The 11,388-nt window shown below is 43.2% G+C and overlaps 3 non-coding genes across 3 annotated transcripts; 1 reads left to right on the forward strand and 2 right to left on the reverse strand.

Moving 5' to 3' along the window:
- Positions 1–3,227: 3,227 nt before the first annotated feature.
- trnaa-cgc (transfer RNA alanine (anticodon CGC)) lies at positions 3,228–3,299 on the reverse strand. Its single transcript has one exon. It is a non-coding gene; the product is annotated as a tRNA-Ala (tRNA).
- Positions 3,300–4,557: 1,258 nt separating this feature from the next.
- Positions 4,558–4,639, reverse strand: trnas-uga (transfer RNA serine (anticodon UGA)). Its single transcript has one exon. It is a non-coding gene; the product is annotated as a tRNA-Ser (tRNA).
- Positions 4,640–6,407: 1,768 nt separating this feature from the next.
- On the forward strand, positions 6,408–6,489 carry trnas-uga (transfer RNA serine (anticodon UGA)). Its single transcript has one exon. It is a non-coding gene; the product is annotated as a tRNA-Ser (tRNA).
- The last annotated feature ends 4,899 nt before the right edge of the window (positions 6,490–11,388 follow it).

Genomic DNA, 11,388 nt, shown 5'->3' on the forward strand with positions numbered 1-11,388 from the left:
TTGCCGCAGTTACATCATTTTGTGCGGTCTCCAGTGTAAATCCTCAAACATGGTTAGCTGAGACAGATACAGGAAGAAGACACTCAGAGAGCCTCATGGGAAACACGCAAATTAGCAGCCTTGAAAATGGGTGGTGATGTCATGATATAGATATACAGCAGCTAATGTGTACATGTCACTTTGGTTTCGTCTCCATGGACGCACACACAAACGTGGATAGCAGGATTTTTTTATATTGTTACATAATAGCTGGAAAATAAACAGAAAGGCAAATTTGTGCACTAGCAATAGGAAAGAGGGCTCATTAAGGTGATAACATATACAGATAGTGTGTCTGAATAGAGCTGCAGATACAGCAGACAGACAGACACAGGAAGTCTTTAATGTCTTTGTGTTAAGCGGACACCAGCTGAGCCTAAATGCTAAGCAGTGTTGGACTAATTATGAGTGACAGACAGAGACACGGGGGGTTAAAGGGTATGAAAACATACCCTCTCTCTCTCTCCCTTCATCTCTCTCTCTCTCTCTCTCTCACATAAGAAGTTCCATCTCCACACTCAAGGTCACCATCTACCCTTTGCTGTTTTTAAGTAGCTTATTAATGCACGATACTCTTTGACTCCACACATCTCCTCATACTTTCCCAGTATACCTCCCTCACCCTCACACCTTCTGTTCCCCCCCACCCTCCCTCCCTGATATGCACTTCTGTTGCAGCCTCTGACCTCTGTGTGTCACTAAAGCCCACCCTCCGATCACTCTGCCCTTTCCTCTCAGGAGTCCCCTTGGATTTCCATTCCCATATGGCCACCGTTTCCTGTCCTGGTCCGCACTTTCTCTCAGCATGCTGAATGCCCTAAACCTTCATTAAGGTCTTATTGCCTTTGTGTGAGTATGCTGTTTGAAGCCATCAGACGGAAAGTGGAAGTCCCCCTGTGTTCAGATGATCTGTGTGGCTAACACTGTTAGCCTGGACACAAACGTAACCGTCGACTCAAACATTTGTTTGGGACTTTTGAGATGTAATCAAGCTGAACTGTTGGCTTATTTGCTGTTGATCCCTTATTTTATGATAGCCTGCAATAAAACAACAGCACCCTTATATTCCCATGTGCTCTGTGCGAGGCTAAATGATCTAGCAGATCACATATTTGGTGGCCATGCTGCGGCTGAATCTCTGTCCAATGCTCAGTTTAAAGTCAGGACATACTCAGTCTGCTAATATCTTCTGGGAAATATACAGTCAGAGCAATGTGAATAAAGTGAAGGCACAGATCCTGTACCCCCCCCCCCATCCCTTCTCCATTTACATGCACCAGACAGATTTTGTTGTTGGTGCATGTGTTTGTATTCTGGAACCATCTGAGTCTGAGTCTTTGTGTCAGACTGAAAGTCCCAAGCTCTGTTCAGGTTGTCCTGGGGGAATCTCAAACATTTATCTGCCAGGTGGGTAAATACAATCCTTCTATAGCAGATCCTGTTCCAGATTTTTTTTCCCCCCAGACATGTGTAGGCACAGTGTGCACCCGTAGAGAATGTGAAGGCCACAGATGAGTGTCTGGTTGTCTTAAATTCACTGTCAGATGGCAGGATGCCTTTTGCAGTATAACCTTCAAGAAGAATGCTGCGCCGGTGCTGGTGACACGTAGAACTCGTTTAATACCCTAAAAATAAACGTATCTACTCAAATAAACACGCCCACAAAAACACAGGAAGGGGGGCAGAACAAACAGGAAACCGAACTCTATTTAGAACTAGATTTGGACTCATTCTGCTACATGTTATCATCAAGAGAAAAAAAGGTGATAAACACGGAGATTCTGATTTTAGCTCAGCATGTCAGTGTTTGCAGAACTCATGTCGCTCCAAACCGCACAGACCAGGTCAAAAATAACCACCACACAAAGCACGCCACGTGTGCCGATGCACACATACGCATCTACCCTAAACAATAAGAGCAACCCGAACACATACACACTTCCTTAAACATGTCCATCCTTGCTTTGTGTGTGTGTTGCATTGTTTGGGTTTCTGGCTGCTGTCTGCCTCTGGAGACACACACAAAGTCATTCTTTGTGATTCATTGTTTTTTTCCTGTTTGTGCATGTGTGTGTGTAAATTCACGTGTGTTGTTTTTTTTTTCTTCCCATCATCATCCTCCTCCTGACCACAGCTCCTCTCTCTGCAGTCTGCAACAACAGGCCTAATAACTGCTATTTGCCACACTCTAAGTAGTACACATTGACTTGTGGTGGAGACACTGTCACATTCCTTTGGCTGACAAATTCAAAGGGCAGCTTTGGGAGTGTGAATTAGAGATGTACATGGGAAATGCAGACCAGTTTTTGAAGTAAAATGATGATAAGGCAGGCTTCTTTTATCCATTCAAGCACCATGTTGATAAAATCTTTCTGTCTGTGCTGCACGTGGCGTCTGTGTTTGTATAAATGTGACTCACTCACAGGTTTTTTAACAGCAACACATATGGAAATAAGACAGCAGACTACACCAGCCACACTGGTCCATACAATGTTAGTTTGGTTGAAGCACGAGTGGGAAACTTCAGATCGCAAAACTCAACAAACAAGCTGTAGTGTTGTCCCACATCACTGACTCCTTCTCATCACGTGTCTGTTAAATTCTTTGTTTTAGTGTCAGAAGTTTGGGAGGACCTATTTCAGTGTATTTGTGTGTAAAACACAGCGATGAGTGTACCCGAAACAAACATCACCCGCCAACGGCCTCCTTCCTGCTTCTTTTTTTGTTTTGTCGTATGTTTCTCCAGTAGCAGGCTGTCATGTCATGCATCACCTTTATATTTAATCTTGATCTTTCACAACAACAGGTTGTGTACTGCCATTTGAACCACAGTGCTATAGTTAGACTTGACTTTAGAGATGACTAGATAAAGTGTATTTAAGGTTAGAGAAAACGCATGTGTGTGTTAATAGGGGTGATATATAGATAAGGCTGAGGGGGTGTGTGTGTGTGTGTGTGTGTGTGACTGACAGAGATAGAAGCTAAGATAAAGCACAAAGAACAAAAGCGAGAAGAAAGCAGAGGAGTGGATGAGCAGGTGAGATAAATGAGGAAGAAAAATGTCAACACATCTCAAGTTTGTGCATGTTTCTTTGTCTGCATGCATCTTGATGTTTGTTAGAATAAAATCTAGATGTTTATTTCTGCACCACAGGAAGGGGGTGACTTGATTATGTGTATATAAAGAGTGGAGATGCTGGGGATTGAACCCAGGACCTTGTACATGCGAAGCACACGCTCTACCACTGAGCTACATCCCCTCATAGGAAGACTCAATAAGCACACTCACAGACAGCAAACTGGCATTTATATCTTTGGACCAAAGCAACTGTAAAAGCATGTGATGATGACATCTGTATCACACATGCAATATACTGTAGAGTAATGCTAACATTTGAAGGATGTGTTTAAAGTACAGTAGGTCAGCGTCATGAGCGCTTGCATGCGGCAGTTTTTCAATTCTGTTTAAAAAAGCAAATGATATTGTGAGCACTAGGAATGTGTTACTAAGCGTGAGACAGCCATCTTTGGTATCTCTGCTGGCTTTGCTCCACATCATCATGTGATTCATTCCAATGTGACCCATCTCTTTGTCTGTCCATCCCACTCACTGGGCTGCTCCACACATACACGCACAGCACGAGTTTGGCACTGGCAGTGATTGTGGTGAGAAGTCTCCACCAACTGGCTTAACAAGACAACAGGTGTGTTAACTGACAAGTATAAATCAGATGCACATTGACAATAGACATGCAAATCAGTCAGTGTGTAGCCATTAGCGGCTACTTTGCATTTCACACTTTCCTTCATTCCTTCACAAATGCAAATAGCCTGTGTATGACAGAGGGATTTTCCTTCCAGGAAGAGGCTCCATTGGAGAAGACTCGATTTGACGACTGGATTCATTTCCCAGTTCCTGTGATGTCATCATTCCACTACTCTGTTGGAACAGTTCCTCCTTCGGCTCAGGTTTACCTTTGAGATTGCAGCAATTAATGCAAATGACATATGTATGCAAGGTGTATATGCAGGAATCTTACATCATAGGAAAGGTTTCTTTAGCTCAAAGACGAAGATGAACTTGCACATTTTGAGTCTAATACTATAACCTCTCAGCCATCTCAGTTGTTGTAGTCAATTCAAGGCTGAATGGGACCAGTGCCCACCTTGCGTTTTACTGTGTGGCATTGTGATACTAAAGCATGAGTGCTGCTCACAGAAGGGCTAGCCCATGTAGCTACAACATGGCAGCAGGGAATGACAGTAGGTCACTGATCCAGCTTATTTGCTTGAGGAGAAATGAACTAGCAAGATGGGCAGAAAGCCAAATCCAGTACGTCTTGGAAGTCTTTGAGTGGAACACACTGCAGAAACCATGTAAGTAACATGTGATTTAAGGCATCTTGGAAAGAACTCTATTGTGTTCTGCATCGTCAGTGATGTATTGAATGACCCCTCTGTGGAGGGGGTGTTGATATTTTTTGTCTCTTCCCCTTTAGATTAATTAAAAGCAACGCTCGCTGCGAGCAGGGTTCGAACCTGCGCGGGGAAACCCCATTGGATTTCAAGTCCAACGCCTTAACCACTCGGCCATCACAGCTGCTTATCCAGCTGTGGACTCCACTCCACATCGCACCCCGGGGTGCATTCTGTTCACCCTTCAGCACTATGACCACCCCTTACTTACACATATAAGATAGCTGTGCACCGAAGCTCCAAGGCTTCTAGTAAAGGCTGCGTTACTGTATATTCCACAGCCAGATGTCTCATCTTCCTCTTATTTTACAACCATAACCCCGAGCTCATTACATTTTGTAGCTACAGTTTTAATGACCTATTTTTGGTCATGAACCCGAGGCTGCAATCAACTGTAAGCCCTAAATAGAGGTTTTTTTAAAAAACAGGAAGTATCCTTCTTCCTTGAGGTTCAGACTCAGTTACAATGGGGATCAACCGAAACTAGGTCAGCATCCTCATAACAGCCCTCAAACCACAATTTGAATACCCAAACATTATTCTCTTTATTCTCATTTTTCCTGCACTCTAAGACACACGAGGAGCAAGAGGCAGTCTGAGCTTTGTTTGTGTAAAGGCTAATGAGATTTTGGCTTCTAGTGATAGATACTCTCTGTGCCATCAAATCCACATTAAAACAGTGCAGATGTACATTAAAAATAACAGACTTTATGATCATGTGTGTGTGAAGCTGGACTTTTTATTGCACATATTCATTATAACCCATTAGCTCCCGAACTGAGAGCCGCAGTCAGTGTGGAATAACAGCAACCTTTTACTTGGATTCTGCTGCGTTGTTGCATTCGCTGCAAATTGCTTTAACCTGCTCAGAAAGTAAGCTGAATGTCAGAGGCTCACAAATGGAGTGTGTATGTGTGTGTGTTTACAGTGAAAAGAAACTGAATGTTCAGGTGAAACTCAGCACATCGCATCATGCAGCACAGACGATGAAAGCCTCTCCCTCCCTCTCTGTCCTTGTCTCCCCCCTTTTTTGCCCACTCACACTCCCTTCATCGCTGGCTTCATTCTGTCCCTTGCAGATAGCACTAAATTGTTATTGTCATAAGCACGTGCACACTCACACACACACACACAGAGGGGCTGCCTCAATCATTCCCCTGTTGACTGCTTACCACGTAAATATTGATGAGAGTGGAGAGTGAGTTTATGTGAATGGGTTGTCTAATTAAAATGATCTGTACTTATTATTTTCTAATGGATGAAGGAAAATGAGTCTGCACACATTTGATTGGCCAATGAAGTGCTCTACAGGAGGCTATTCAATGGTTTTGCACTAAAAAAAAATAAGACTGTAGCTGATGGGTGACCCTGACACAGTCCAGGTGGCCATTTTGGAATGATGTCATACTGACAATGGGGGGAACCAGAGAGGAAAATTAATGTGAGCTGGAATGCAGTGACATCATTTTGGGTGAATTTACTGGCAGACTTCAGATTAATGATCTAAAATCTTTGTTGCATTTAGACTGTCATCATCTGTGTCTTCCATTTCCTCTGTCAGCTGCATCTCTTTCTAACCTATTTAATCACTCATGCTCTCCTTCTCTTATCTGTTTCTGGTTCTTATCCTCTCTCTCACTCTGATGTCATTGTTAACACGCAGAGGGATGCTGGATGATCTGGTTTACTTCACCCTCTCATGGGGAAAGCCGTGTTATCTCATCTCCATCAGACACTCAAGCCTCATGTTTACTTTCTTCATTCTATATGATTTGGAACAATAAAGCTGGCACCAGAAGAGGGGTTAACCGACACATGTATGTATGACTAATTAATGGCAATTTTGAGGCTTGTGTCAGCAAGCAAAATCTTAAAGATGACACCTACTGAAGGCTGTGATGGCCGAGTGGTTAAGGCGTTGGACTTGAAATCCAATGGGGTTTCCCCGCGCAGGTTCAAACCCTGCTCACAGCGAGTGGAACTTTTAGACTTGTCTGTCAAAACCAGCATCAGTCCCCCCCACACTGAATGCTCAAGCAGTAATTAACTTTTATTCAAAACCTGTTTCTGTGTAACAGGATTAACTATAGATGAAGCTCACCAGTGTCCTCGTCCACATGGCCCTCTGCACTGGAAGCTAAAAGGATTATTATTCATTGTCCTAAGAACTTTGTTTTATGGGCTGTAAGATGAACTGATATCCTCTGGGACAGCTGCAGGCACAGATGTGTCATTTGCCTTGGTGTGTGTGTGGGTGAGTGTGTGTGCAAAAAACAAGTGGACGCTCATGAGCCAATCCAGTAGTCGAGAACATTTTATCTTTAAAGATGCCATTAATAAATAAGATCTTTAAAAAAAACAGGAATAAACATGTCATTTATTTCCGCTGCTATTTATGTCGGCGCCATGACAACGTGAGTCCACGGCACCTGCTGACTGGCTGGACAACACCTGTCATGAAGACTACATGACCAATCAGTGGGAGGAGCGGGACCTTTTAAAGAAGACGCTTCATTCTCTTTAGTATTGGGTTAATTTTGTTGTTCTGTTATGAATTGTTTTACTTCTTTTTACCAATTAAACACCCTGCTTAACCAAATCCAGCTGGTTGTATGTTACTTCCTTTTCCCCAGCAGAGCTGGGACATTACAGTAGTGTTTCCAACACTGTAGCTTTGAAGAATATGTGTGTGCTACATGCACTTTCTGGAAGTGGCTTTGGTGGAAAAAAAAGTCTGAGCTGCAGTTGTACTGCCATAAATCCCTCCATGTGCCACCATCTTATACAGCGGTTCAGCCCTCTGACGTACAAATTGTTTTACTGGTTCACTGCACCCACTGGATTGGACCCAGTGGGGGTTAACCACTATCAATCAGCTCAGATATAGTATCCAAGTTGATGGACACATTGGCAATTTTGTTCTGGAAAGCTGCATTGAGGTTTGGTGGAGGCTTCATCCAGCAGCCACTTAAACAGCACTCTTTAATCCAGCAACCTCTGCTTTGGTGCAGGAAAAACTACCCACTGAAGCATGTATTTCCACAATATAGACTGCAATTAAAAGTAATTATAAATGTTCATCTCTGCCTAATGATTGCTTTTGCCACAAACAGTGTTCATTTACACAAATGAACTCATCCAAACACATGGCTCATCATGGGCACTAGCTTGACTATAGCTGTTCAGAGAAAGGCTGAGAGGTTTATGTGCTCCTCTGACATATCATACATCATTTTAGGACTCCAGAGGAAAAAGAGGATGAAACGCTGTGGAAGATCTAATCCCGCAGGCACAAACGTTTATGCAGATAGGTTTCTAATTAGCGGACTTCCACAGAGTAGCAAGCTCTCCTACAGAGACTGGGAGGCTTGATGTGATGTACGACATAGTGTATGTGATACCAAAGGTGACCCGAGTGCATGAAGAGAAGCATGTTGTACGTGTAATAAAATATTATGGTGGAGTTAGGTGGAGGAAGATGTAAGGTCAGGGGACAAAGGAGTGAGAAATAATGATCCTTACACACAGCCTGATAATAAAACTTCATTTATTAAAGATTAATAGCGTTATTATATTACACCGTCATGACCTAACGTTCTGTACTTGACATGTAAACAGAGGCAGACATTTATTGTTAATAACACACTAAGAGTGAAAAGATTAATGCTGTAATTGTCATGGTTTCAGCCAGGTTTTTTATTTTGTAGTTTATTTTCTGTTTATAGTAGTTTTAGTTTTACTAGTCACTTCCTGTTTTATTTTGAAACTCGATCTTCCCCTTGTGTTTCAGTTCTGTTTACTTCCCCTTCCTCATGTGTGCTCCCTTCCCCCTCCTGTGATTACCTGCTCCGCCCTAATGTGCTTCACCTGTGTCCAATTGTCTTCCCGCCCTCCTGTGTATAAAGCCTGTGTGTTTCCTGCCCCTGGTGGCCAGTTCGTTTTGTGAGTCTTCCATGCGACGCAGCCGTCCAAGTAGCCTTTCTGCTCTTGTGATTTTTCCCTACGTGTTCTCGAGTAAGTTTTGGATTCTTGTGTTTTCTTTCCCTACGTGTTTTCGAGTAAGTTTTGGATGCTCTTGTGTGTGACTTGGGTTGGACTTGACTACTGCATTTTGCCTTTGCCTTTTTGGATTACCTCTGCCTCGTGGACTGAACTCCTGTGTACCGAACCTTGCTTGAATTAAACTCTGAGTTTGCTTTCACCTAAGTCTGCATTTGTGTCCTCCGTCTCACAACCCCCCTGACAGTAATTAATATAGCGTAGAATTAATTAAGTATTCTGTTCAGATGAGTGAAGAGCTTAAGTGGAAAGTTTAATTACAGAATGAAGGAGAAAATGTCTGAATGTATCCTAATGAACAAACTGTGAAGGTGTTGTTAACTCACGCGAGCCAACAGAGGCAACAGCTTTGATTTGACATATAAAGTCGAAAGGTCCAGGCTGTGTTGGAAGTGATGACAAAAAGTCATAAGATGCTAAATTTGGTCAATAATACATCCACCAGATACGACATATGGTTACGTTTATGCTAACGGAACATATGGACATATTGCACAAACTACAATATTATATTGCATTTATGCAAATGTGACATGTTCCCCATCCTCTGATCCGATCACCTGTCAGTGGTCATGTTATGCCTTTCCAATGTAGTGGACTTTTAACTCAGAAGTCCGATGTTCGAGTCCCCCTAGGTTAAGGTTAAGGTTAGGCATAAAGGGTTTGGTAAAGATTCTTAAAGGTAGGGTAGGAGATTTCATTCTGATGCACTTTTTGTCAAATTAGTGTAACTTCTCTTTACAATCCGATAGCAACCGATTAGTTCGGCAGTTTCGCATTAAAACGAAGAATATGAATCATCTGTGGAAGCTATAAAACACTAAAAACATCAGCCAATCCTGCGAGAGGTATGTGCATGATGGCCGAAGTCACAGACTGGTTGGGAGGCGTGGCTTCGGGGTGAGCTCAGAGAGAAAGGGACATGTGTTTACTTTCAAAATCTGGCTGACTCTTTAAGTTTTCAAAATCTCCTACCCTACCTTTAAAACACACAAAATCATAACATTAACCACATTTTACAAGGAACGTGGGTTAGTCCTTGGAGTCAGCTGGAGAAAAACACGTGCCATTTTCAAGGACTGTAATATGGACCTTATGTTATGTTTTCCTGGTGAGGATGGGCCTTTGCATGCATCTATGAAGCCTCCACCAAACCTCAAAGCAGCAGCTGCCCATGCACAAACTGGACAGCAGTTTCTCTCAGATGCAATTGAGACTCCTGAGTCTTCCCACAAAAGAAGTCACCCAGCAGTGTGGCTTTTCATGCATTGAAGTGTATGCCAGTGGATTAAGAGGGCCTGCTGTTGTCACGTTGCTGTTTTTCCTGCAGCCAACCAGCCTTTAAAATAAGCTGGTTTTGGTTTAGGACACAAAAGCCTTGAAGAGAGTTTACCACAACTTTGAACTCGGTCAGTGTACGGAGCAGAGTTTTAAGATGAATTTTTAGATTTCAAGCAGCCACAGTTACTGTGTCCTCCACCCACACGCAAACACACACCGCCTTTAAACTCACACACATGTATTCAAGCACTTTCCGTCTCCTTCACCGTGCACAATTATCATACACACGCTCTGATCGCCCCCACGCAGGGATTGATAGGTGCTTCTGATAAGTGGGCTGAGGCCAAGGGAAACGTGTCAGTGAGTGGGTTTTTCTGCGTGGGCTTCGTGTTGGTCCTCCACACTGAGCTGCAGCCCTTCACATCTGATGATACTGTGTGTTTGAGCTTCCATCAGAATGTACCGGTGTGTACAAGCTCCCACTTGTTGGCACAGAGCCGTAAGTAAGGTGAAAATCAAACATTACTGAGTGTGTTTTCACTCCTTTTCGGGAGATTTGCTGAATCCTCTACACTTGTAGTTATTTATTATCTACTGCATGTATTGATAATCTATACTGCATGTGCAATTAGGCCCCATTCACACTGGAGAAAGTCATTCCAGCTAGAGTAGGATTGTATCTGGATAGTCTTTAAACTGGATACGTTTAGACCTGTTTTCAAATCTGGCTATCACACAAGCGTGTCCGCACTCAATCCGGCTTAATCCGGCTTGTTTGCGGTCCTCCAAACCACTAGGTGGCGCCTCGTAATATACAGAGTCCGTTCAGGCCGCGGTAGGACCACGTGTACGCATGCGTCGTGCGTTTTTTTGTCCCGTGTCGCACCCCCTGAACCGGAAGTAGCACATCACTAACCGGAAGTATCACGTCGCTAGCCGGATTCGCTAGCCACATTTGCGTTCACACCTGAGCCACATTTGAGCCAATCCTACAAGAGGTGGATCTAGCCGGATTGAAATCAAACTGGATACAGTACAGGTGTTCACACTCATCTGGATACATCTGGATGCGGCCCTAATCCCGCTTTAGCCAGATTTATTTCCCCAGTGTGAACGGGGTATTAAAGTACTTTGAGATTTGGTTTGAATGGACATACAAAAGGGAGCTTTCGATTTTAAATACATGCAAACTGCAGCAGGGAGTCGCAGCAACTGAATATCAGGCAGGCAGCAGGATACTGGATAAGCAGCTGATAAGGGGTCTGATGGAGAATTCAGTGCTTATTGAGGTATGTTAGGTAAAGAGAATGGAAGAAGACGATAAAGATATGTGAGTATAAATAGACAGAGCTTGGGACACTTTGTTTATGTACTTCATATCAGGCCACTGGAAAGAATGGCAGACCTGTGTGCATCTCAGTGAACTAGGACGCTAATATCATTTCATGTATAAGAAAACCCATTGAAATAAAGAGAGGAGATAAACACGAGAGCGAATGGAGGAAAGATATGAAGATTAATGGAGCACAAAAA

Source organism: Parambassis ranga, chromosome 8 (assembly GCF_900634625.1).
Source record: "Parambassis ranga chromosome 8, fParRan2.1, whole genome shotgun sequence".
Classification (NCBI taxonomy): Eukaryota; Metazoa; Chordata; class Actinopteri; family Ambassidae; genus Parambassis; species Parambassis ranga.